Source organism: Pseudophryne corroboree, chromosome 12, assembly GCF_028390025.1.
Source record: "Pseudophryne corroboree isolate aPseCor3 chromosome 12, aPseCor3.hap2, whole genome shotgun sequence".
NCBI classification, from domain to species: Eukaryota; Metazoa; Chordata; class Amphibia; order Anura; family Myobatrachidae; genus Pseudophryne; species Pseudophryne corroboree.
The window spans coordinates 158,985,840-159,008,416 of record NC_086455.1 but is presented as its reverse complement, the minus strand read 5'-3'; the positions used below and the strand labels follow the sequence as shown (position 1 = coordinate 159,008,416).

Genomic DNA, 22,577 nt, shown 5'->3' with positions numbered 1-22,577 from the left:
AGCCATCTTTTCAGAGGCTCCGCTGTTATCATACTGTTAACTGGGTTTAGATCACAAGTTGTACGGTGTGATTGGTGTGGCTGGTATGAGTCTTACCCGGGATTCAAAATTCCTCCCTTATTGTGTACGCTCGTCCGGGCACAGTACCTAACTGGCTTGGAGGAGGGTCATAGGGGGAGGAGCCAGTGCACACCACCTGATCGGAAAGCTTTACTTTTGTGCCCTGTCTCCTGCGGAGCCGCTATTCCCCATGGTCCTTTCAGGAACCCCAGCATCCACTACGGACTTCGAGAAATAGAATTATCGGTAAGTAAATTCTTATTATCACCCTTATGCAGGAAGCGGGGAATAGCGGGCGTCAGTGTTATATTACTGCCGCTATTACAGTTATGCAGGTAACGGGGAGTAGCGGGCGTCAGTGTTATATTACTGCTGTTATCACAGTTATGCGGGTAACGGGGAGTAGCGGGCGTCAGTGTTATATTACTGCTATTATCACCGTTATGCGGGTAACGGGGAGTAGCCGGCGTCAGTGTTATATTACTGCTATTATCACATGCGGGTAACGGAGTAGCCGGCGTCAGTGTTATATTACTGCTATTATCACAGTTATGCGGGTAACGGGGAATAGCGGGCGTCAGTGTTATACTATTATCACTGTTATGCGGGTAACAGGGAGTAGCCGGCGTCAGTGTTATATTACTGCTATTATCACAGTTATGCGGGTAACGGAGTAGCCGGCGTCAGTGTTATATTACTGCTATTATCACCGTTATGCGAGTAACGGGGAGTAGCCGGCGTCAGTGTTATATTACTGCTATTATCACCGTTATGCGAGTAACGGGGAGTAGCCGGCGTCAGTGTTATATTACTGCTATTATCACCGTTATGCGAGTAACGGGGAGTAGCCGGCGTCAGTGTTATATTACTGCTATTATCACCGTTATGCGAGTAACGGGGAGTAGCCGGCGTCTGTGTTATATGTCACACTCGGCTTGAGTTGAGGATCTGATGACTGTCAATTGACTGAGGGAGCAGCGTCCGGCAAAGGAAGGAAAAGAGGTGGCTGAATATAGGGGGGAATTCCGAGTTGATCGCTAGCTGCCGTTGTTCGCAGGGCAATGATCAGGCTAGAAATCGGCATTTCTGCGCATGCGTATGTGCCGAAGAAAACTAATTGGAAGAGGTGAGGTTGACCCAAATTTGTAGCTTCCTCAAAACAATGTTAATTATGGGGAAATTAGGTACAACATACCTCTAATTTCCCCATAATTAACATTGTTTTGAGGAAGCTACACATTAGTTCCAATTAGTTTCCTTCGCAATTGTTCATTGTTTTTATGGATGTTTTGTCGTGTTGTCCATTGCATGGATAAACTTTTTTTGTCGTGTTGATAATAAAACTTTTTGGGACTACATGCGATCCTCTGGATATCTTCTCTATTTTGGATTTTGGACTGATATACTCCTTGAGTTCTGAGCAGAGAAGGTCAGAAGGAAAAGATACCTTTATGTGCTTTAAAACCTCCCATTTAATCGTGAGTGTGGTACGCTTACCTTCAAACATTTACATACTAAAGAAACCTTGATAAGTTTGCCATCACCCCCATTGAGAGTGAGTGGGGTACGCCTATATACTTACCATTCATTATGTAGTAATGCTTTGGGTGATAGTATATATTGAGGAAAAAAATTGGTGTGGAAGGTGAGACTAGTCTACACATTGGTGTATTTTTGTCTTCTATACTTACGGTATCAACGACTGAGAGTGAACCAGAGAACGGGTTAGAAATTGAGTTCGTTGATTGATTGCAACTAAAATATACCTTGATGTGCTTGGATATCATCTATTTCCTCGTGAGTAGGGTACGCTTACCCCTCTATAGAACTTTGTGAGAGTCAAAAGATACCTTTATGCGCTTTCTCCCCTCTACATACTATAGTGAGTGGGGTACGCCTTCATAATTTATCACCTATGATCTTCATGTCAGAATAACACACTAGAGATACCTTGATAAGCATACCATCACCCCTATAGAGAGTGATTGGGGAGGTGAAACTATTCTACACATTGGTGTATTTTTGTTTTCTATACTTATGGTATCTAGATTGAGAGTGAACCAAAGCACGGATTGGAAATTGAATTCGTGGACTGATCGCAGCTAAAAGAAACCTTGATGTGTTTTGATATCATCCATTTCCTCGTGAGTAGGGTACGCTTATCCCTCTATAAAACCTTGTGAGAGTTAAAAGATACCTTTATGTGCTTCCTCCCCGCTACATACCATAGTGAGTGGGGTACGCCATCACAATTCATCACTAATGATCTTCATGTTAGAATAACAAATTAACTTTTTTTGCACTAGTTTAACTTCATTTTATTTAATGTATTGAGAATTATTCTCACTTTATCACTTTTTTGCACATCACCTAAATATGCAGTTGACAGATTGATCTGCACATTATTTGTATATTTTGTATTTTTTCATGTTCATCGCATCACGTGGCTTCAAATCCCACTTCACCGGTGACGTTTGAGAAAGAAAAGTGAGGAGGAAAAGCATTGGTGGTTATGATCCTAAAAGGAATGTTGTAGGAATATTTGTATCATAATCTGCAATACTGTATAAATTATCCTACTTAGCGCCTGAGATAGGATTCCCCCCAAAAATTGTGTATTATGGTTCTATGTATATGGAAATGTGGTGACATTCTAGGGAGGGACCCAGTCTCAAGCGGCTGTTGTTTGCGCCAGTGTAGCAGGAAGTCTCTGATCTTGTTGTATATTATATTATTGCTATTATCACTGTTATGCGGGTAACAGGAGTAGCGGGCGTCAGTGTTATATAACAGCTATTATCACCGTTATGTGGGTAACGAGGAGTAGCGGGCGTCAGTGTTATATTTCTGCTATTATCACCTTTATGCGCGTGACAGGGAGTAGCGGGCGTCACTGTTATATTACTGCTATTATCACTATTATGCGGGTAACAGGGAGTAGCGGGCGTCACTGTTATATTACTGCTCTTATCACAATTATGCGGGTAACAGGGAGTAGCGGGCGTCACTGTTATATTACTGCTATTATCACAGTTATGCGGGTAAGAGGGAGTAGTGGGCGTCACTGTTATATGACTGCTGTTATCACAGTTAAGCGGGTAACGGAGTACTGGGTGTTACTATTATATTACTGCTGTTATCACTGTTATACGGGTAACAGGAAGTAGCGGGCATCACTGTTATATTATTGCTGTTATCACTGTTATGCGGGTAACAGGAAGTAGCGAGGGTCACTGTTATATTACTTCTGTTATCACAGTTATATGGGTAACAGGCAGTGGCTGGCATCAGTGTTATATTACTGCTGTTATCACAGTTATGCGGGTAACGGAGTAGCGGGAGTCACTGATATATTAATGCTGTTATCACAGTTACGTGTGTGACTGAGTAGCGGGCGTCACTGTTATATTACTGCTATTATCACCCTTATGTGGGTAACAGGGAGTAGCGGGCGTCACAGTTATGCGGGTAACAGGGAGTAGCAGGCGTCACAAGTTATATTACTGCCAGTGCTATTATCACAGTTATGCGTGTAACAGGGAGTAGTGGGCGTCACTGTTATATTACTGCTGTTATCACAGTTATACGAGTAACGGAGAAGCGGGTGTCAGTGTTATATTACTGCTGTTATCACAGTTAAGCGGGTAACGGAGTACTGGGTGTTACTATTATATTACTGCTGTTATCACTGTTATACGGGTAACAGGAAGTAGCGGGCGTCACTGTTATATTATTACTGTTATGCGGGTAACAGGAAGTAGCGAGGGTCACTGTTATATTACTTCTGTTATCACAGTTATATGGGTAACAGGGAGTGGCTGGCATCAGTGTTATATTACTGCTATTATCACCGTTATGCGGGTAACAGAGTAGCGGGCGTCAGTGTTATATTACTGCTGTTATCACAGTTATGCGGGTAACAGAGTAGCGGGCGTCACTGTTATATTAATGCTGTTATCACAGTTACGTGTGTGACGGAGTAGCGGGCGTCACTGTTATATTACTGCTATTATCACTCTTATGTGGGTAACAGGGAGTAGCGGGCGTCACTTTTATATTACTACTATTATCACAGTTATGCGGGTAACAGCGAGTAGCGGGCGTCACAAGTTATATCACTGCCAGTGCTGTTATCACCATTCTGCGGGTAACAGGGAGTAGCGGGCGTTACTGTTATATTACTGCTATTATCACCCTTATGCGTGTAACAGGGAATAGCAGGCGTTACTTTTATATTACTGCTGTTATCACAGTTATGCGGGTAACGCTGAGAAACGGGCGTTACATCTAATATCACAATTATAGGGGTAACAGGGAGTAGTGGGCCTTACTGTTGTATTAGTGCTATTATCACAGTTATGCTGGTAACAGGGCATAATGGGCGTCACTGTTAGTGCTGTTATCACACTTATGTAGGTAATGGGGAGTATCGGAGGTTACAGTTACATTAGCGCTGTTATCACACTTATGTAGGTAATGGGGAGTATCGGAGGTTACAGTTACATTAGCGCTGTTATCACACTTATGTAGGTAATGGGGAGTATCGGAGATTACAGTTACATTAGCGCTGTTATCACACTTATGTAGGTAATGGGGAGTATTGGAGGTTACAGTTACATTAGCGCTGTTATCACACTTATGTAGGTAATGGGGAGTATCGGAGGTTACAGTTACATTAGCGCTGTTATCACACTTATGTAGGTAATGGGGAGTATCGGAGGTTACAGTTACATTAGCGCTGTTATCACACGTATGTAGGTAATGGGGAGTATCGGACGTTACATTAGCGCTGTTATCACACTTATGTAGGTAATGGGGAGTATCGGAGGTTACAGTTACATTAGCGCTGTTATCACACTTATGTAGGTAATGGTGAGTATCGGAGGTTACAGTTACATTAGCGCTGTTATCACACTTATGTAGGTAATGGGGAGTATCGGAGGTTACAGTTACATTAGCGCTGTTATCACACGTATGTAGGTAATGGGGAGTATCGGAGGTTACAGTTACATTAGCGCTGTTATCACACTTATGTAGGTAATGGGGAGTATCGGAGGTTACAGTTACATTAGCGCTGTTATCACACTTATGTAGGTAATGGGGAGTATCGGAGGTTACATTAGCGCTGTTATCACACTTATGTAGGTAATGGGGAGTATCGGAGGTTACAGTTACATTAGCGCTGTTATCACACTTATGTAGGTTATGGGGAGTATCGGAGGTTACAGTTACATTAGTGCTGTTATCACACTTATGTAGGTAATGGTGAGTATCGGAGGTTACAGTTACATTAGCGCTGTTATCACACGTATGTAGGTAATGGGGAGTATCAGAGGTTACAGTTACATTAGCGCTGTTATCACACTTATGTAGGTAATGGTGAGTATCGGAGGTTACATTAGCGCTGTTATCACACGTATGTAGGTAATGGGGAGTATCGGAGGTTACAGTTACATTAGCGCTGTTATCACACTTATGTAGGCAATGGGGAGTATCGGAGGTTACAGTTACATTAGTGCTGTTATCACACTTATGTAGGTAATGGTGAGTATCGGAGGTTACAGTTACATTAGCGCTGTTATCACACTTATGTAGGTAATGGAGAGTATCGGAGGTTACAGTTACATTAGCGCTGTTATCACACTTATGTAGGTAATGGGGAGTATCGGAGGTTACAGTTACATTAGCGCTGTTATCACACGTATGTAGGTAATGGGGAGTATCAGAGGTTACATTAGCGCTGTTATCACACGTATGTAGGTAATGGGGAGTATCGGAGGTTACAGTTACATTAGCGCTGTTATCACACGTATGTAGGTAATGGCGAGTATCGGAGGTTACAGTTACATTAGCGCTGTTATCACACTTATGTAGGTAATGGGGAGTATCGGAGGTTACAGTTACATTAGCGCTGTTATCACACTTATGTAGGTAATGGAGAGTATTGGAGGTTACAGTTACATTAGCGCTGTTATCACACTTATGTAGGTAATGGGGAGTATCGGAGGTTACAGTTACATTAGCGCTGTTATCACACTTATGTAGGCAATGGGGAGTATCGGAGGTTACAGTTACATTAGCGCTGTTATCACACTTATGTAGGTAATGGAGAGTATCGGAGGTTACAGTTACATTAGCGCTGTTATCACACGTATGTAGGTAATGGGGAGTATTGGAGGTTACAGTTACATTAGCGCTGTTATCACACTTATGTAGGTAATGGGGAGTATCGGAGGTTACAGTTACATTAGCGCTGTTATCACACTTATGTAGGTAATGGTGAGTATCGGAGGTTACAGTTACATTAGCGCTGTTATCACACTTATGTAGGTAATGGAGAGTATTGGAGGTTACAGTTACATTAGCGCTGTTATCACACTTATGTAGGTAATGGGGAGTATCGGAGGTTACAGTTACATTAGCGCTGTTATCACACTTATGTAGGTAATGGTGAGTATCGGAGGTTACAGTTACATTAGCGCTGTTATCACACTTATGTAGGTAATGGAGAGTATCGGAGGTTACAGTTACATTAGCGCTGTTATCACACGTATGTAGGTAATGGGGAGTATCGGAGGTTACAGTTACATTAGCGCTGTTATCACACGTATGTAGGTAATGGGGAGTATCGGAGGTTACAGTTACATTAGCGCTGTTATCACACTTATGTAGGTAATAGTGAGTATCGGAGGTTACAGTTACATTAGCGCTGTTATCACACTTATGTAGGTAATGGAGAGTATTGGAGGTTACAGTTACATTAGCGCTGTTATCACACTTATGTAGGTAATGGGGAGTATCGGAGGTTACAGTTACATTAGCGCTGTTATCACACTTATGTAGGTAATGGTGAGTATCGGAGGTTACAGTTACATTAGCGCTGTTATCACACTTATGTAGGTAATGGGGAGTATCGGAGGTTACAGTTACATTAGCGCTGTTATCACACTTATGTAGGTAATGGGGAGTATTGGAGGTTACAGTTACATTTGCGCTGTTATCACACTTATGTAGGTAATGGGGAGTATCGGAGGTTACAGTTACATTAGCGCTGTTATCACACTTATGTAGGCAATGGGGAGTATCGGAGGTTACAGTTACATTAGCGCTGTTATCACACTTATGTAGGCAATGGGGAGTATCGGAGGTTACAGTTACATTAGCGCTGTTATCACACTTATGTAGGTAATGGAGAGTATCGGAGGTTACAGTTACATTAGCGCTGTTATCACACTTATGTAGGTAATGGGGAGTATCGGAGGTTACAGTTACATTAGCGCTGTTATCACACTTATGTAGGTAATGGGGAGTATCGGAGGTTACATTAGCGCTGTTATCACACTTATGTAGGTAATGGGGAGTATCGGAGGTTACAGTTACATTAGCGCTGTTATCACACTTATGTAGGTAATGGGGAGTATCGGAGGTTACAGTTACATTAGCGCTGTTATCACACGTATGTAGGTAATGGGGAGTATCGGAGGTTACAGTTACATTAGCGCTGTTATCACACTTATGTAGGTAATGGTGAGTATCGGAGGTTACAGTTACATTAGCGCTGTTATCACACTTATGTAGGTAATGGGGAGTATCGGAGGTTACAGTTACATTAGCGCTGTTATCACACTTATGTAGGTAATGGGGAGTATTGGAGGTTACAGTTACATTTGCGCTGTTATCACACTTATGTAGGTAATGGGGAGTATCGGAGGTTACAGTTACATTAGCGCTGTTATCACACTTATGTTGGTAATGGGGAGTATCGGAGGTTACAGTTACATTAGCGCTGTTATCACACTTATGTAGGTAATGGGGAGTATCGGAGGTTACAGTTACATTAGCGCTGTTATCACACTTATGTAGGTAATGGAGAGTATCGGAGGTTACAGTTACATTAGCGCTGTTATCACACTTATGTAGGTAATGGGGAGTATCGGAGGTTACAGTTACATTAGCGCTGTTATCACACTTATGTAGGTAATGGGGAGTATCGGAGGTTACATTAGCGCTGTTATCACACTTATGTAGGTAATGGGGAGTATCGGAGGTTACAGTGACATTAGCGCTGTTATCACACTTATGTAGGTAATGGGGAGTATCGGAGGTTACAGTTACATTAGCGCTGTTATCACACGTATGTAGGTAATGGGGAGTATCGGAGGTTACAGTTACATTAGCGCTGTTATCACACGTATGTAGGTAATGGGGAGTATCGGAGGTTACAGTTACATTTGCGCTGTTATCACACTTATGTAGGTAATGGGGAGTATCGGAGGTTACAGTTACATTAGCGCTGTTATCACACTTATGTAGGTAATGGGGAGTATCGGAGGTTACAGTTACATTAGCGCTGTTATCACACTTATGTAGAGAATGGGGAGTATCGGAGGTTACAGTTACATTAGCGCTGTTATCGCACTTATGTAGGTAATGGTGAGTATCGGAGGTTACAGTTACATTAGCGCTGTTATCGCACTTATGTAGGTAATGGGGAGTATCGGAGGTTACAGTTACATTTGCGCTGTTATCACACGTATGTAGGTGATGGGGAGTATCGGAGGTTACAGTTATATTAGCGCTGTTATCACACGTATGTAGGTAATGGGGAGTATCGGACGTTACATTAGCGCTGTTATCACACTTATGTAGGTAATGGTGAGTATCGGAGGTTACAGTTACATTAGTGCTGTTATCACACGTATGTAGGTAATGGGGAGTATCGGAGGTTACAGTTACATTAGCGCTGTTATCACACTTATGTAGGTAATGGGGAGTATCGGAGGTTACAGTTACATTAGCGCTGTTATCACACTTATGTAGGTAATGGGGAGTATCGGAGGTTACATTTGCGCTGTTATCACACTTATGTAGGTAATAGTGAGTATCGGAGGTTACAGTTACATTAGCGCTGTTATCACACTTATGTAGGTAATGGTGAGTATCGGAGGTTACAGTTACATTAGCGCTGTTATCACACGTATGTAGGTAATGGGGAGTATCGGAGGTTACAGTTACATTAGCGCTGTTATCACACGTATGTAGGTAATGGTGAGTATCGGAGGTTAGTCACATTAGCGCTGTTATCACACGTATGTAGGTAATGGGGAGTATCGGAGGTTACAGTTACATTAGCGCTGTTATCACACTTATGTAGGTAATGGGGAGTATCGGAGGTTACAGTTACATTAGCGCTGTTATCACACTTATGTAGGTAATGGGGAGTATCGGAGGTTACATTTGCGCTGTTATCACACTTATGTAGGTAATAGTGAGTATCGGAGGTTACAGTTACATTAGCGCTGTTATCACACTTATGTAGGTAATGGGGAGTATCGGAGGTTACAGTTACATTAGCGCTGTTATCACACTTATGTAGGTAATGGGGAGTATCGGAGGTTACAGTTACATTAGCGCTGTTATCACACTTATGTAGGTAATGGGGAGTATCGGAGGTTACAGTTACATTAGCGCTGTTATCACACTTATGTAGGTAATGGGGAGTATCGGAGGTTACAGTTACATTAGCGCTGTTATCACACTTATGTAGGTAATGGGGAGTATCGGAGGTTACAGTTACATTTGCGCTGTTATCACACGTATGTAGGTAATGGGGAGTATCGGAGGTTACAGTTACATTTGCGCTGTTATCACACGTATGTAGGTAATGGGGAGTATCGGAGGTTACAGTTACATTAGCGCTGTTATCACACTTATGTAGGTAATGGGGAGTATCGGAGGTTACAGTTACATTAGCGCTGTTATCACACTTATGTAGGTAATGGGGAGTATCGGAGGTTACATTTGCGCTGTTATCACACTTATGTAGGTAATAGTGAGTATCGGAGGTTACAGTTACATTAGCGCTGTTATCACACTTATGTAGGTAATGGGGAGTATCGGAGGTTACAGTTACATTAGCGCTGTTATCACACTTATGTAGGTAATGGGGAGTATCGGAGATTACAGTTACATTAGCGCTGTTATCACACTTATGTAGGTAATGGGGAGTATCGGAGGTTACAGTTACATTAGCGCTGTTATCACACTTATGTAGGTAATGGGGAGTATCGGAGGTTACAGTTACATTAGCGCTGTTATCACACTTATGTAGGTAATGGGGAGTATCGGAGGTTACAGTTACATTAGCGCTGTTATCACACTTATGTAGGTAATGGGGAGTATCGGAGGTTACAGTTACATTAGCGCTGTTATCACACTTATGTAGGTAATGGGGAGTATCGGAGGTTACAGTTACATTAGCGCTGTTATCACACTTATGTAGGTAATGGGGAGTATCGGAGGTTACAGTTACATTAGCGCTGTTATCACACGTATGTAGGTAATGGGGAGTATCGGAGGTTACAGTTACATTAGCGCTGTTATCACACGTATGTAGGTAATGGGGAGTATCGGAGGTTACAGTTACATTAGCGCTGTTATCACACTTATGTAGGTAATGGGGAGTATTGGATGTTACAGTTACATTAGCGCTGTTATCACACTTATGTAGGTAATGGGGAGTATCGGAGGTTACAGTTACATTAGCGCTGTTATCACACGTATGTAGGTAATGGGGAGTATCGGAGGTTACAGTTACATTAGCGCTGTTATCACACTTATGTAGGTAATGGGGAGTATTGGAGGTTACAGTTACATTAGCGCTGTTATCACACTTATGTAGAGAATGGGGAGTATCGGAGGTTACAGTTACATTAGCGCTGTTATCACACTTATGTAGGTAATGGGGAGTATTGGATGTTACAGTTACATTAGCGCTGTTATCACACTTATGTAGGTAATGGGGAGTATCGGAGGTTACAGTTACATTAGCGCTGTTATCACACGTATGTAGGTAATGGGGAGTATCGGAGGTTACAGTTACATTAGCGCTGTTATCACACTTATGTAGGTAATGGAGAGTATTGGAGGTTACATTTACATTAGCGCTGTTATCACACTTATGTAGGTAATGGGGAGTATCGGAGGTTACAGTTACATTAGCGCTGTTATCACACTTATGTAGGTAATGGGGAGTATCGGAGGTTACAGTTACATTAGCGCTGTTATCACACTTATGTAGGTAATGGGGAGTATCGGAGGTTACATTAGCGCTGTTATCACACTTATGTAGACAATGGGGAGTATCGGAGGTTACAGTTACATTAGCGCTGTTATCACACTTATGTAGGTAATAGTGAGTATCGGAGGTTACAGTTACATTAGCGCTGTTATCACACTTATGTAGGTAATGGGGAGTATCGGAGGTTACAGTTACATTAGCGCTGTTATCACACGTATGTAGGTAATGGGGAGTATCGGAGGTTACAGTTACATTAGCGCTGTTATCACACTTATGTAGGTAATGGAGAGTATTGGAGGTTACAGTTACATTAGCGCTGTTATCACACGTATGTAGGTAATGGGGAGTATCGGAGGTTACAGTTACATTAGCGCTGTTATCACACGTATGTAGGTAATGGTGAGTGTCGGAGGTTAGTCACATTAGCGCTGTTATCACACTTATGTAGGTAATGGGGAGTATCGGAGGTTACAGTTACATTAGCGCTGTTATCACACTTATGTAGGTAATGGGGAGTATCGGAGGTTACAGTTACATTAGCGCTGTTATCACACTTATGTAGGTAATGGGGAGTATCGGAGGTTACAGTTACATTAGCGCTGTTATCACACTTATGTAGGTAATGGGGAGTATCGGAGGTTACAGTTACATTAGCGCTGTTATCACACTTATGTAGGTAATGGGGAGTATCGGAGGTTACAGTTACATTAGCGCTGTTATCACACTTATGTAGGTAATGGGGAGTATCGGAGGTTACATTAGCGCAGTTATCACACGTATGTAGGTAATGGGGAGTATCGGAGGTTACAGTTACATTAGCGCTGTTATCACACTTATGTAGGCAATGGGGAGTATCGGAGGTTACAGTTACATTAGCGCTGTTATCACACTTATGTAGGTAATGGGGAGTATCGGAGGTTACAGTTACATTAGCGCTGTTATCACACTTATGTAGGTAATGGGGAGTATCGGAGGTTACATTTGCGCTGTTATCACACTTATGTAGGTAATAGTGAGTATCGGAGGTTACAGTTACATTAGCGCTGTTATCACACTTATGTAGGTAATGGTGAGTATCGGAGGTTACAGTTACATTAGCGCTGTTATCACACGTATGTAGGTAATGGGGAGTATCGGAGGTTACAGTTACATTAGCGCTGTTATCACACGTATGTAGGTAATGGTGAGTATCGGAGGTTACAGTCACATTAGCGCTGTTATCACACGTATGTAGGTAATGGGGAGTATCGGAGGTTACAGTTACATTAGCGCTGTTATCACACTTATGTAGGTAATGGGGAGTATCGGAGGTTACAGTTACATTAGCGCTGTTATCACACTTATGTAGGTAATGGGGAGTATCGGAGGTTACATTTGCGCTGTTATCACACTTATGTAGGTAATAGTGAGTATCGGAGGTTACAGTTACATTAGCGCTGTTATCACACTTATGTAGGTAATGGGGAGTATCGGAGGTTACAGTTACATTAGCGCTGTTATCACACTTATGTAGGTAATGGGGAGTATCGGAGGTTACAGTTACATTAGCGCTGTTATCACACTTATGTAGGTAATGGGGAGTATTGGAGGTTACAGTTACATTAGCGCTGTTATCACACGTATGTAGGTAATGGGGAGTATCGGAGGTTACAGTTACATTAGCGCTGTTATCACACTTATGTAGGTAATGGGGAGTATCGGAGGTTACAGTTACATTAGCGCTGTTATCACACTTATGTAGGTAATGGGGAGTATCGGAGGTTACAGTTACATTAGCGCTGTTATCACACTTATGTAGGTAATGGGGAGTATCGGAGGTTACAGTTACATTTGCGCTGTTATCACACGTATGTAGGTAATGGGGAGTATCGGAGGTTACAGTTACATTTGCGCTGTTATCACACGTATGTAGGTAATGGGGAGTATCGGAGGTTACAGTTACATTAGCGCTGTTATCACACTTATGTAGGTAATGGGGAGTATCGGAGGTTACAGTTACATTAGCGCTGTTATCACACTTATGTAGGTAATGGGGAGTATCGGAGGTTACATTTGCGCTGTTATCACACTTATTCAGGTAATAGTGAGTATCGGAGGTTACAGTTACATTAGCGCTGTTATCACACTTATGTAGGTAATGGGGAGTATCTGAGGTTACAGTTACATTAGCGCTGTTATCACACATATGTAGGTAATGGGGAGTATCGGAGGTTACAGTTACATTAGCGCTGTTATCACACTTATGTAGGTAATGGGGAGTATCGGAGGTTACAGTTACATTAGCGCTGTTATCACACTTATGTAGGTAATGGGGAGTATCGGAGGTTACAGTTACATTAGCGCTGTTATCACACTTATGTAGGTAATGGGGAGTATCGGAGGTTACAGTTACATTAGCGCTGTTATCACACGTATGTAGGTAATGGGGAGTATCGGAGGTTACAGTTACATTAGCGCTGTTATCACACTTATGTAGGTAATGGGGAGTATCGGAGGTTACAGTTACATTAGCGCTGTTATCACACTTATGTAGGTAATGGGGAGTATCGGAGGTTACAGTTACATTTGCGCTGTTATCACACGTATGTAGGTAATGGGGAGTATCGGAGGTTACAGTTACATTAGCGCTGTTATCACACTTATGTAGGTAATGGGGAGTATTGGATGTTACAGTTACATTAGCGCTGTTATCACACTTATGTAGGTAATGGGGAGTATCGGAGGTTACAGTTACATTAGCGCTGTTATCACACGTATGTAGGTAATGAGGAGTATCGGAGGTTACAGTTACATTAGCGCTGTTATCACACTTATGTAGGTAATGGGGAGTATCGGAGGTTACAGTTACATTAGCGCTGTTATCACACTTATGTAGGTAATGGAGAGTATTGGAGGTTACAGTTACATTAGCGCTGTTATCACACGTATGTAGGTAATGGGGAGTATCGGAGGTTACATTAGCGCTGTTATCACACTTATGTAGGTAATGGGGAGTATCGGAGGTTACATTAGCGCTGTTATCACACTTATGTAGGTAATGGGGAGTATCGGAGGTTACAGTTACATTAGCGCTGTTATCACACTTATGTAGGTAATGGGGAGTATCGGAGGTTACATTAGCGCTGTTATCACACTTATGTAGGTAATGGGGAGTATCGGAGGTTACAGTTACATTAGCGCTGTTATCACACGTATGTAGGCAATGGGGAGTATCGGACGTTACATTAGCGCTGTTATCACACTTATGTAGGTAATGGTGAGTATCGGAGGTTACAGTTACATTAGTGCTGTTATCACACTTATGTAGGTAATGGGGAGTATCGGAGGTTACAGTTACATTAGCGCTGTTATCACACTTATGTAGGTAATGGGGAGTATCGGAGGTTACAGTTACATTAGCGCTGTTATCACACTTATGTAGGTAATGGGGAGTATCGGAGGTTACAGTTACATTAGCGCTGTTATCACACGTATGTAGGTAATGGGGAGTATCGGACGTTACATTAGCGCTGTTATCACACTTATGTAGGTAATGGTGAGTATCGGAGGTTACAGTTACATTAGCGCTGTTATCACACTTATGTAGGTAATGGGGAGTATCGGAGGTTACAGTTACATTAGCGCTGTTATCACACGTATGTAGGTAATGGGGAGTATCGGAGGTTACAGTTACATTAGCGCTGTTATCACACTTATGTAGGTAATGGGGAGTATCGGAGGTTACAGTTACATTAGTGCTGTTATCACACTTATGTAGGTAATGGGGAGTATCGGAGGTTACAGTTACATTAGTGCTGTTATCACACGTATGTAGGTAATGGGGAGTATCGGAGGTTACAGTTACATTAGCGCTGTTATCACACTTATGTAGGTAATGGGGAGTATCGGAGGTTACAGTTACATTAGCGCTGTTATCACACTTATGTAGGTAATGGGGAGTATCGGAGGTTACAGTTACATTAGCGCTGTTATCACACGTATGTAGGTAATGGGGAGTATCGGAGGTTACAGTTACATTAGCGCTGTTATCACACGTATGTAGGTAATGGGGAGTATCGGAGGTTACAGTTACATTAGCGCTGTTATCACACTTATGTAGGTAATGGGGAGTATTGGATGTTACAGTTACATTAGCGCTGTTATCACACTTATGTAGGTAATGGGGAGTATCGGAGGTTACAGTTACATTAGCGCTGTTATCACACGTATGTAGGTAATGGGGAGTATCGGAGGTTACAGTTACATTAGCGCTGTTATCACACTTATGTAGGTAATGGGGAGTATTGGAGGTTACAGTTACATTAGCGCTGTTATCACACTTATGTAGAGAATGGGGAGTATCGGAGGTTACAGTTACATTAGCGCTGTTATCACACTTATGTAGGTAATGGGGAGTATTGGATGTTACAGTTACATTAGCGCTGTTATCACACTTATGTAGGTAATGGGGAGTATCGGAGGTTACAGTTACATTAGCGCTGTTATCACACGTATGTAGGTAATGGGGAGTATCGGAGGTTACAGTTACATTAGCGCTGTTATCACACTTATGTAGGTAATGGAGAGTATTGGAGGTTACATTTACATTAGCGCTGTTATCACACTTATGTAGGTAATGGGGAGTATCGGAGGTTACAGTTACATTAGCGCTGTTATCACACTTATGTAGGTAATGGGGAGTATCGGAGGTTACAGTTACATTAGCGCTGTTATCACACTTATGTAGGTAATGGGGAGTATCGGAGGTTACATTAGCGCTGTTATCACACTTATGTAGGCAATGGGGAGTATCGGAGGTTACAGTTACATTAGCGCTGTTATCACACTTATGTAGGTAATAGTGAGTATCGGAGGTTACAGTTACATTAGCGCTGTTATCACACTTATGTAGGTAATGGGGAGTATCGGAGGTTACAGTTACATTAGCGCTGTTATCACACGTATGTAGGTAATGGGGAGTATCGGAGGTTACAGTTACATTAGCGCTGTTATCACACTTATGTAGGTAATGGAGAGTATTGGAGGTTACAGTTACATTAGCGCTGTTATCACACGTATGTAGGTAATGGGGAGTATCGGAGGTTACAGTTACATTAGCGCTGTTATCACACGTATGTAGGTAATGGTGAGTATCGGAGGTTAGTCACATTAGCGCTGTTATCACACTTATGTAGGTAATGGGGAGTATCGGAGGTTACAGTTACATTAGCGCTGTTATCACACTTATGTAGGTAATGGGGAGTATCGGAGGTTACAGTTACATTAGCGCTGTTATCACACTTATGTAGGTAATGGGGAGTATCGGAGGTTACAGTTACATTAGCGCTGTTATCACACTTATGTAGGTAATGGGGAGTATCGGAGGTTACATTAGCGCAGTTATCACACGTATGTAGGTAATGGGGAGTATCGGAGGTTACAGTTACATTAGCGCTGTTATCACACTTATGTAGGCAATGGGGAGTATCGGAGGTTACAGTTACATTAGCGCTGTTATCACACTTATGCAGGTAATAGTGAGTATCGGAGGTTACAGTTACATTAGCGCTGTTATCACACTTATGTAGGTAATGGGGAGTATCGGAGGTTACAGTTACATTAGCGCTGTTATCACACTTATGTAGGTAATGGGGAGTATCGGAGGTTACAGTTACATTAGCGCTGTTATCACACTTATGTAGGTAATGGAGAGTATCGGAGGTTACAGTTACATTAGCGCTGTTATCACACTTATGTAGGTAATGGGGAGTATCGGAGGTTACAGTTACATTAGCGCTGTTATCACACTTATGTAGGTAATGGGGAGTATCGGAGGTTACAGTTACATTAGCGCTGTTATCACACTTATGTAGGTAATGGGGAGTATCGGAGGTTACATTTGCGCTGTTATCACACTTATGTAGGTAATAGTGAGTATCGGAGGTTACAGTTACATTAGCGCTGTTATCACACTTATGTAGGTAATGGTGAGTATCGGAGGTTACAGTTACATTAGCGCTGTTATCACACGTATGTAGGTAATGGGGAGTATCGGAGGTTACAGTTACATTAGCGCTGTTATCACACGTATGTAGGTAATGGTGAGTATCGGAGGTTACAGTCACATTAGCGCTGTTATCACACGTATGTAGGTAATGGGGAGTATCGGAGGTTACAGTTACATTAGCGCTGTTATCACACTTATGTAGGTAATGGGGAGTATCGGAGGTTACAGTTACATTAGCGCTGTTATCACACTTATGTAGGTAATGGGGAGTATCGGAGGTTACATTTGCGCTGTTATCACACTTATGTAGGTAATAGTGAGTATCGGAGGTTACAGTTACATTAGCGCTGTTATCACACTTATGTAGGTAATGGGGAGTATCGGAGGTTACAGTTACATTAGCGCTGTTATCACACTTATGTAGGTAATGGGGAGTATCGGAGGTTACAGTTACATTAGCGCTGTTATCACACTTATGTAGGTAATGGGGAGTATTGGAGGTTACAGTTACATTAGCGCTGTTATCACACGTATGTAGGTAATGGGGAGTATCGGAGGTTACAGTTACATTAGCGCTGTTATCACACTTATGTAGGTAATGGGGAGTATCGGAGGTTACAGTTACATTAGCGCTGTTATCACACTTATGTAGGTAATGGGGAGTATCGGAGGTTACAGTTACATTAGCGCTGTTATCACACTTATGTAGGTAATGGGGAGTATCGGAGGTTACAGTTACATTTGCGCTGTTATCACACGTATGTAGGTAATGGGGAGTATCGGAGGTTACAGTTACATTTGCGCTGTTATCACACGTATGTAGGTAATGGGGAGTATCGGAGGTTACAGTTACATTAGCGCTGTTATCACACTTATGTAGGTAATGGGGAGTATCGGAGGTTACAGTTACATTAGCGCTGTTATCACACTTATGTAGGTAATGGGGAGTATCGGAGGTTACATTTGCGCTGTTATCACACTTATGTAGGTAATAGTGAGTATCGGAGGTTACAGTTACATTAGCGCTGTTATCACACTTATGTAGGTAATGGGGAGTATCTGAGGTTACAGTTACATTAGCGCTGTTATCACACATATGTAGGTAATGGGGAGTATCGGAGGTTACAGTTACATTAGCGCTGTTATCACACTTATGTAGGTAATGGGGAGTATCGGAGGTTACAGTTACATTAGCGCTGTTATCACACTTATGTAGGTAATGGGGAGTATCGGAGGTTACAGTTACATTAGCGCTGTTATCACACTTATGTAGGTAATGGGGAGTATCGGAGGTTACAGTTACATTAGCGCTGTTATCACACGTATGTAGGTAATGGGGAGTATCGGAGGTTACAGTTACATTAGCGCTGTTATCACACGTATGTAGGTAATGGGGAGTATCGGAGGTTACAGTTACATTAGCGCTGTTATCACACTTATGTAGGTAATGGGGAGTATTGGATGTTACAGTTACATTAGCGCTGTTATCACACTTATGTAGGTAATGGGGAGTATCGGAGGTTACAGTTACATTAGCGCTGTTATCACACGTATGTAGGTAATGAGGAGTATCGGAGGTTACAGTTACATTAGCGCTGTTATCACACTTATGTAGGTAATGGGGAGTATCGGAGGTTACAGTTACATTAGCGCTGTTATCACACTTATGTAGGTAATGGAGAGTATTGGAGGTTACAGTTACATTAGCGCTGTTATCACACGTATGTAGGTAATGGGGAGTATCGGAGGTTACATTAGCGCTGTTATCACACTTATATTGGTAATGGGGAGTATCGGAGGTTACATTAGCGCTGTTATCACACTTATGTAGGTAATGGGGAGTATCGGAGGTTACAGTTACATTAGCGCTGTTATCACACTTATGTAGGTAATGGGGAGTATCGGAGGTTACATTAGCGCTGTTATCACACTTATGTAGGTAATGGGGAGTATCGGAGGTTACAGTTACATTAGCGCTGTTATCACACGTATGTAGGCAATGGGGAGTATCGGACGTTACATTAGCGCTGTTATCACACTTATGTAGGTAATGGTGAGTATCGGAGGTTACAGTTACATTAGTGCTGTTATCACACTTATGTAGGTAATGGGGAGTATCGGAGGTTACAGTTACATTAGCGCTGTTATCACACTTATGTAGGTAATGGGGAGTATCGGAGGTTACAGTTACATTAGCGCTGTTATCACACTTATGTAGGTAATGGGGAGTATCGGAGGTTACAGTTACATTAGCGCTGTTATCACACGTATGTAGGTAATGGGGAGTATCGGACGTTACATTAGCGCTGTTATCACACTTATGTAGGTAATGGTGAGTATCGGAGGTTACAGTTACATTAGCGCTGTTATCACACTTATGTAGGTAATGGGGAGTATCGGAGGTTACAGTTACATTAGCGCTGTTATCACACGTATGTAGGTAATGGGGAGTATCGGAGGTTACAGTTACATTAGCGCTGTTATCACACTTATGTAGGTAATGGGGAGTATCGGAGGTTACAGTTACATTAGTGCTGTTATCACACTTATGTAGGTAATGGGGAGTATCGGAGGTTACAGTTACATTAGTGCTGTTATCACACGTATGTAGGTAATGGGGAGTATCGGAGGTTACAGTTACATTAGCGCTGTTATCACACTTATGTAGGTAATGGGGAGTATCGGAGGTTACAGTTACATTAGCGCTGTTATCACACTTATGTAGGTAATGGGGAGTATCGGAGGTTACAGTTACATTAGCGCTGTTATCACACGTATGTAGGTAATGGGGAGTATCGGACGTTACATTAGCGCTGTTATCACACTTATGTAGGTAATGGTGAGTATCGGAGGTTACAGTTACATTAGCGCTGTTATCACACTTATGTAGGTAATGGGGAGTATCGGAGGTTACAGTTACATTAGCGCTGTTATCACACGTATGTAGGTAATGGGGAGTATCGGAGGTTACAGTTACATTTGCGCTGTTATCACACGTATGTAGGTAATGGGGAGTATCGGAGGTTACAGTTACATTAGCGCTGTTATCACACTTATGTAGGTAATGGGGAGTATTGGAGGTTACAGTTACATTAGCGCTGTTATCACACTTATGTAGGTAATGGTGAGTATCGGAGGTTACAGTTACATTAGCGCTGTTATCACACTTATGTAGGTAATGGGGAGTATCGGAGGTTACAGTTACATTAGCGCTGTTATCACACGTATGTAGGTAATGGGGAGTATCGGAGGTTACATTAGCGCTGTTATCACACTTATGTAGGTAATGGGGAGTATCGGAGGTTACAGTTACATTAGCGCTGTTATCACACGTATGTAGGCAATGGGGAGTATCGGACGTTACATTAGCGCTGTTATCACACTTATGTAGGTAATGGGGAGTATCGGAGGTTACAGTTACATTAGCGCTGTTATCACACTTATGTAGGTAATGGGGAGTATCGGAGGTTACAGTTACATTAGTGCTGTTATCACACTTATGTAGGTAATGGGGAGTATTGGAGGTTACAGTTACATTAGCGCTGTTATCACACTTATGTAGGTAATGGGGAGTCTAGGATGTTACAGTTACATTAGCGCTGTTATCACACGTATGTAGGTAATGGGGAGTATCGGAGGTTACATTAGCGCTGTTATCACACTTATGTAGGTAATGGGGAGTATCGGAGGTTACAGTTACATTAGCGCTGTTATCACACGTATGTAGGCAATGGGGAGTATCGGACGTTACATTAGCGCTGTTATCACACTTATGTAGGTAATGGTGAGTATCGGAGGTTACAGTTACATTAGTGCTGTTATCACACTTATGTAGGTAATGGGGAGTATCGGAGGTTACAGTTACATTAGCGCTGTTATCACACTTATGTAGGTAATGGGGAGTATCGGAGGTTACAGTTACATTAGCGCTGTTATCACACTTATGTAGGTAATGGGGAGTATCGGAGGTTACAGTTACATTAGCGCTGTTATCACACGTATGTAGGTAATGGGGAGTATCGGACGTTACATTAGCGCTGTTATCACACTTATGTAGGTAATGGTGAGTATCGGAGGTTACAGTTACATTAGCGCTGTTATCACACTTATGTAGGTAATGGGGAGTATCGGAGGTTACAGTTACATTAGCGCTGTTATCACACGTATGTAGGTAATGGGGAGTATCGGAGGTTACAGTTACATTAGCGCTGTTATCACACGTATGTAGGTAATGGGGAGTATCGGAGGTTACATTTGCGCTGTTATCACACGTATGTAGGTAATGGGGAGTATCGGAGGTTACAGTTACATTAGCGCTGTTATCACACTTATGTAGGTAATGGTGAGTATAGGATGTTACAGTTACATTAGCGCTGTTATCACACGTATGTAGGTAATGGGGAGTATCGGAGGTTACAGTTACATTAGCGCTGTTATCACACTTATGTAGGTAATGGGGAGTATCGGAGGTTACAGTTACATTAGCGCTGTTATCACACTTATGTAGGTAATGGGGAGTATCGGAGGTTACAGTTACATTAGCGCTGTTATCACACTTATGTAGGTAATGGTGAGTATCGGAGGTTACAGTTACATTAGCGCTATTATCACACGTATGTAGGTAATGGGGAGTATCGGAGGTTACATTAGCGCTGTTATCACACTTATGTAGGTAATGGTGAGTATCGGAGGTTACAGTTACATTAGCGCTGTTATCACACTTATGTAGGTAATGGGGAGTATCGGAGGTTACAGTTACATTAGCGCTGTTATCACACTTATGTAGGTAATGGTGAGTATCGGAGGTTACAGTTACATTAGCGCTGTTATCACACGTATGTAGGTAATGGGGAGTATCGGAGGTTACAGTTACATTAGCGCTGTTATCACACGTATGTAGGTAATGGGGAGTATCGGAGGTTACAGTTACATTAGCGCTGTTATCACACTTATGTAGGTAATGGGGAGTATCGGAGGTTACATTAGCGTTGTTATCACACGTATGTAGGTAATGGGGAGTATCGGATGTTACAGTTACATTAGCGCTGTTATCACACTTATGTAGGTAATGGGGAGTATCGGAGGTTACAGTTACATTAGCGCTGTTATCACACTTATGTAGGTAATGGTGAGTATCGGAGGTTACAGTTACATTAGCGCTGTTATCACACTTATGTAGGTAATGGGGAGTATCAAAGGTTACAGTTACATTAGCGCTGTTATCACACTTATGTAGGTAATGGGGAGTATCGGAGGTTACAGTTACATTAGCGCTGTTATCACACTTATGTAGGTAATGGGGAGTATCGGAGGTTACAGTTACATTAGCGCTGTTATCACACTTATGTAGGTAATGGGGAGTATCGGAGGTTACAGTTACATTAGCGCTGTTATCACACGTATGTAGGTAATGGGGAGTATCGGAGGTTACAGTTACATTAGCGCTGTTAT

At 42.2% G+C, this 22,577-nt stretch overlaps 1 protein-coding gene across 8 annotated transcripts in view; it reads left to right on the top strand.

The window, feature by feature from the left end:
• CIPC (CLOCK interacting pacemaker) overlaps nt 1-22,577 on the top strand; it is a 104,114-nt gene that overhangs the window by 22,400 nt on the left and 59,137 nt on the right. For 2 of the 8 annotated variants that reach the window (XM_063948270.1, XM_063948269.1), the window contains exon 2: nt 2,109-2,204. The exons of 3 other annotated variants lie outside the window; for them this stretch is intronic. The gene's annotated coding sequence lies outside the window, so the exon portion shown is untranslated. Of the gene's footprint in view, nt 1-2,108; nt 2,214-2,264; nt 2,290-2,472; nt 2,548-22,577 lie in introns of those variants that run through there. 3 more of the 8 variants (XM_063948272.1, XM_063948273.1, XM_063948274.1) reach the window with 3 other exon arrangements.